Source organism: Tenrec ecaudatus, unplaced genomic scaffold (assembly GCF_050624435.1).
Source record: "Tenrec ecaudatus isolate mTenEca1 unplaced genomic scaffold, mTenEca1.hap1 Scaffold_68, whole genome shotgun sequence".
NCBI classification, from domain to species: Eukaryota; Metazoa; Chordata; class Mammalia; order Afrosoricida; family Tenrecidae; genus Tenrec; species Tenrec ecaudatus.
Window position 1 is genome coordinate 624,878 of NW_027459570.1, and position 6,289 is coordinate 631,166.

The window sequence follows — 6,289 nt, forward strand, 5'->3', positions numbered from 1 at the left end:
ATTTCCTCCTTCTCTCTCTCCTTGCTCTTTACCATCACAGCCAACCTTAGTGAACTCAGTTGGATTTATTTCCTTCTTTCTCTTTATTCTCTTTTTCTTTCTTTCCTCTTTCTGTCTTTGCTTTCTTCACCTCTCTCTTAGCTTGTACGATTCTCTCTGCTCCCTCTCATTGCTTGCACATACCACTGCTGGTTTCCAGAGCCCTACACTCTGCCTAGGGCAACCCTGTCCTCCTAGTGGGCAGCCTGACCCCTAAGACAGTACTGCACACAGGACGAGTCAGAGCTACACACAGCATAACACAGGGTCAGTTATTTCTTTAACCATTTAAAAAATACTCTCTCCTCCTCCTTCCTTTTCTCTTCTCTCTTTTTCCTTTTATTGGACTCTTCTTACAGGTTTTCTGCTTTTCTCCGCTCCATCTAGCTCTTCTCTACTTCCTACCACAGCCTCCACAGATTTGGTTCTCCTTTTTAGTTGTTTTCTTTTCTTTTTTTTTTTTTACTGTTGTCACCTTTGTTTACTCTGTGCATTTTAGTTGTGTGTGGGTGAGTGGTTGTCAGTCTGGTTGGCATTATTGCCCCAGTCTGTGTCTTCCTCTTTCTCTCTTTTTCCTCTCCTTTCACTCTCTTTCCCATCACAAGACAATAGCTGTCTCCAGGCCACTCCCCTCTGCCTAGGGCAAACCTGAAGGCCCAACTGAGGGAGCTCCCACCCCCCACTTATTGGTGTGGCAAGCAGCTGGGGAATTCACGCTGGTCCTCTCCCACACACCAGGCCACAGGTTGTTCTCCCCTATAAAAAGTGGGGGCATCCCCAGCCTAAATCCTGAGGTCCTACAAGTGACTGGGGGAAACGCCTGACCACCACTTGTGAGGCTCCACGCTACTGTGGGAACATCCACCCAATCTCCAAGGCGATCTCTCTGTACATCCCCTTGTCTAGCCAGATTTGTAAAGTAGAATTTGGATCATGATAGTGGGGGGAGGAAGCATTTAGGAACTAGAGGAAACATGTTTCATTGTTGCTACCCTGCACCCTGACTGGCTTATCTCCTCCCCACATCCCTTCAGGAAGGGGGTGTCCAGTTACCTACCAATGGGCTTTGAGTCTCCACTCTGCACTCACCCTCATTTACAATGACATGATTTTTGTGTTCTTTGATGCTTGATATCTGATCCCTTCAACAGTTCATGGTCACACAGGCTGGTGTGCTTCCTCCATGTGGGCTTTGTTGCTTCTGAGCTAGATGGCCGCTTCTTTATTTTCAAGCCTGTAAGATCCCAGATGCTATAACTTTTGATAGCCAGGCACCATCAGCTTTCTTCACCACATTTGCTAGTGCACACATTTTTCTTCAACCATCATGTTGGAAAGGTGTTCATCATGGAATGCCAATTTAATATAACGTCTTCTTGCATTGAGTAAGTATTTGGCAATGTCCATCTACTGCCTTAATACTAAGTCTATAAATATATGCACGTTGATCTATTTACGAACCCTCCTGTATAAATATATTTACATATGTACATGCCAGTATGTAGACCTCTAGAAATACCCTTTGTCACCTAGTTCTTTCCTCTATTTACTTTTACTTTCCTCTTGTCCGACTATCATGCTCAGCTTTCACTTGGGTTTGAGTAATTTCTCTTGGTTACATTGCCCTTGCTGAATACCTACCAGGCTTCTCACACCCTCCTTGCGACGGATTTTGGATTACTTGTTGCTCCCCTGTCGCTGGATTGGTCAGCATCACCTCCTTACCCCCTCCTCTCTCTCTCCCATGTCCCCGGGAACCATTGGTCCTGTTGTTTTCTCCTCCAGACTATTCTTCCAGCCTATCTTATCTAGATAGATCTGTTGAGATAATAATATGCACCAAAAATCAAACCATAGCAAGATAGGCGATGGGTGAGAACACTGTGATGACAAAAAAACAACAACAGAAAACCAATGATCAATAAAAGAGTAAATTAATTAAAAGACAAAAAAATTTTTTAAGAAAGAAAAACCTGTAAATAGATCAAGGTCTGATTTTTTTTTCTATAGGTGTGTCCTTCAGTCAGGTCTGATGGCGTATCTTGCTCTGGCCCCAGAGTCTGTCCTTTGTACTCCCTCAGGGGCTACCCGCTCTGCTCTCATGGTTGCTCTGCTGCATGCTTTTAGTGATTTGCCTCCGTGTTGGAGGGCCAGTCGGGTCAGTCCCAACACAGAGTCTCCGGTATTGTCCCCATAGGGCTCTGGGCCAGCAAGGGATGGCATGTCTCATAGTGGGATCAGCCATATGGTCCACTCTGTACATTGGCTGTTCAGAGTGCCAAAATCATCCTCCAAGCCTGGTGGACCAGTGTGTGCTCCACTCTCTTCCTCCCCCTTCATTTGCCCCTGTGTGCTCTGATCAGACATGTCCATCTCCCCTAGCTACAGGTTCAGTGCCGTCTTCTAAAGTAAATTCTTCTGGGGGGACGGGCAGTTGTCCACGTAGCTGGTATGGAGGCTGGACCATCCACTTTTCATTTAGGATCAAAAGCATCTAGCTTTTAGCATTAGGTGCTATTGAGTCAGTTCCAACTCAAGGCAGAATGAACCACTGCGCAGTCCTACACCATCTTCAAAACTGTTGTTATACTTGAACCTAACATTTCAGCCTTTTCCAGGGACTGGCATCTCCTGATAACATATCCAAAGCATGTGAAGTCTCCCCGTGCTTGCTTCTAAGGACCTTTCAGACTGTTCTTCTGACACAAATCTGTTCATTCTTCCAGCACTCAATGGTATTTTTAATATTCTTGGCTAGTGTCATCTTGATGGGTTGAAACACTATCTCGCTCTAGTGTTGATGTACATTTTTCTGATGCCTAATTATACTGAGTATCTTTTAAGGTAATCATTTAATTTTTATGGCATTTTGAAAAGATGTCAATGAGGTCTATTTAATTTGTGTTCAGATGGAAACACATAACTCAAACTAAATATGTGACAGTAGAATAAGAATCCATTTTATCCTAAATACTTGAGATATTTATACAGCCTACTCAAGTTTTTATCAACATAGATAAGGTGGCGGTGGTGGTGGTGGTGGTGGTGGTGGTGGTGGTGGTGGTGGTGGTGGTGGTTTTTAAGAGTTAATCTCTAAATAGGGGGCTGTAGTACTGAGCACTGAATCTCCTTTGCTTGATTAATTTTTATGTTAGGGAAGTAATACAAGGATTCCATCAAATGACCCATCAGTTTGAGGAAAAAGCATATCAGAATTGATGGTCAAAGCCTATATGGCTTTATGGTTTAGTCTCTAGGGGTATGTAATGCTCTTGTGAAAATAGTATTCCTCATGATAATAACGAGGAACTGGTGGGCCTCCAGGGCTGGGAGCTGAACTGAGGGGCAGTTCTACCCTGTCTAATAGGGTCACTATGAGTTGGCAAAGAATCGATGGCTGTCAGTTTGGTTTGTTTGACTTGCGTACTGGCATTCAGTGTGTTTATCGAAATCAATAAATTACAAGCATTTAGATGTCTATTTTTTACATACAAAATTTAAATCCCCCAAGCCTCTGAAAACTACGAAGATTTCACAGCACTAGGTTGGTACTCTCCCATCCAAGAATCAGTGAAACTGGCAGGGTGTGAGGCATTCAGGCTCCCTCAGTTCCTCCTACTGCCTTCCCTGACCCTGGTCACTTGCTTCTATTACCTCTCTTGGACCTTACATGCATTTGAATTAGAACACCATAGAGTACAGTGCTCTACATGTGCAGCAGCTCTAACCATGTCACTCTCTGTCTCTATGAAGCCTCTTCCAACAAAATTCAAATGCGATTGTATGTGCACACATAAACACACGCATGCACCAGAGCACCCTTCTTAACAGAGAGTCAGGAGGGTCTCTTATTTGCTGTCCTCACTTTGGACACAAGTCCCTTGATGATGAGTAGGAGAAAAGGAACATCAGGTAGTGGGGGAAACCCTAAGGAGGAACAGAGGAGAGCTTTAACTAAGAATAATGCTACTAGGGGAATGATGGCATGTGAGGAAAATTAGATACTTCCAGACTGTCAGATTTTTCCATACAGCAAAATTAACTTTTCTAGTTTTGTCTAAAACTGGCCCCAGGAAATTTCAAATAGCACATCTCAGATTATCTAACCTACAAAGGAGTAGCCGGCCTTCCACCCACCCCCACCCCACCCCCGCCAAAAAACCAAGCGGTACAAAGCTCCACTGGGTACACATTTCAAAATATACATTCTCCTGTTTGGGCAGGCATCTGGCAACTTGCTCTGAGCTAGTGCACCCACACTTTTTTCCCAAGGTCATTGCTGGTGACAAGACCTTGTGCTCTTCTCACAAGCCAGAATGCAAACATAAATCAAGTCAGTGTAAGACGCCATCATCACCTCACTCAAATACACCTCGTCAAGTGAACTCAAACTTCAAGAAGATGCTCATTTGTTTGGTTTTGTTGATGTGAGGGTGATAGTGCATTTGGAGTTTAGTCATTGCACTAGGTCAGACTGTTAATCAAGCTTCCTATATAGAGGTTCTGAAGATATTGTGTAAGAAGGTCTGAGTTGTCTGGCTAGACCAGAGCTTGCACACTGCTATTGACTAGAAGTTCCGACACACAGAATCCAGGACAGATAAACCCCTCAGGACCAATACTGAGAGTAGCAACACCACGAGGGAAGGTAGGGGGGAGAAGCAGAAGAAAGGGGAAACCAATCTCAATGATGGACATACAGCCCCACTCCACCACCCAGGGGAACAAACAGCAGAAGTTTGGGTGAAGGGATACAGCAGAGGCGTAAAATATAAAAATAAAAAGTATGTATAAAGTATCAGTGGTTCACGTGGGTGGGGGGAGGGGAAAAAAGGAGCTCAAGGAGAAAGAACATGTTTGGAAATGATGATAGCAATGTATGTACAAATGTGCTTCATACAAATTGGTGTATGAATTGTTACAAGAGCTGTAAGATCCCCCAATAAAATGATTTATTTAAAATAAAAAGGACTGATTAGTGGTAGACAGGGGACTGGTTTTGCCACCATGACAGTGCACCTGCTCACACAAAAAAAACAGCATGCCTCTATCGCCCGATCTGATCCCAGCACACCGAGGCAAAATACTAAGGGTGTACAACAGAACAGGAAGGGGAACAGAGCAACGAAGTCCCCAGGGAATACCAAAAATAGACTTTGGGGCCAGGGCTAGCTGACCCATCATACTCTATGAGAAAACACTCCTAAAGGCCAACAAACAGTCCTTGAACTAACTAAAAGCTTTTCTTTCTTGTGTTTTGTTTTGCTTTTTGTCATTGGCTTGTTGGTGGTGGTGTTGTTCTTTTGTTTCATTTTGTTGCTTGGGTTTGCTCTGTCTCGTTTTTGTGCATGCTATGATTTCCACAGGTCTGTCTAAATGAGATAGGCTGGATGAACAATCTGGAGGAGAAAACAATGGGACTGACAGCTGGGGGAGGGAGATGGGAAAGGGGGGTGTAGGGAAAAAGGAAGTGCTGTTAACAAACCCAGGGACAAGGGAACACCAAGTGATCCAAATAGATGGTGAGGAGGGTGTAGGAGGCTTGGTAGAGTGTAACCAAGAGTAATGTAACCTAGAGGAATTACTGAAACACAAATGAAGGCTGAACATGAGAGTGGGACAATCGGAAAGTAAAAGGAAATCAAGGAAAGAGGTAGGAAGCAAAGGGCATTTATAGAGGTCTAAATAAAGGCATGTGCATATGTAAATATATTTATGTATAACGATGGGGAAATAGATCTATATGCATATATTTATAGGTTTAGTATTAAGGTAACAGATGTACATTGGGCCTCCATTCAAGTACTCCCTCAATGCAAAAATACTTTGTTGTATTAAAGTGGCATTCCGGGATGCTCACCTCCCCAACACAATTGCTGGAGGCAAATGGGTGCATAAGCAAATGTGGTGACTGAAGTTGATGGTGGTCGGCTATCAAAAGTTATACATTCTGGGGTCTTAAAAGCTTGAAGTTAAACAAGTGGTCATGTAGCTGAGAAGCAACAAAGCCCACATGAAAGAAGCACACCAGCATGTGTGATCACGAGGTGTCGGAAGAATCAGGTATCAGACATCATCGGAACAAAAAAATCATATCTTTGTGAATACGGGGGAGTGTGGAGTGAAAACCCAAAGCTCATTTGTAGATAATTGGACATCCCCTTACAGAAGGGTAGCAGGGAGGAGAGGAGCCAGTCAGGGTGCACTGTAGCAACAATGAAACATACAACTTTCCTCTAGCTCCTAAATG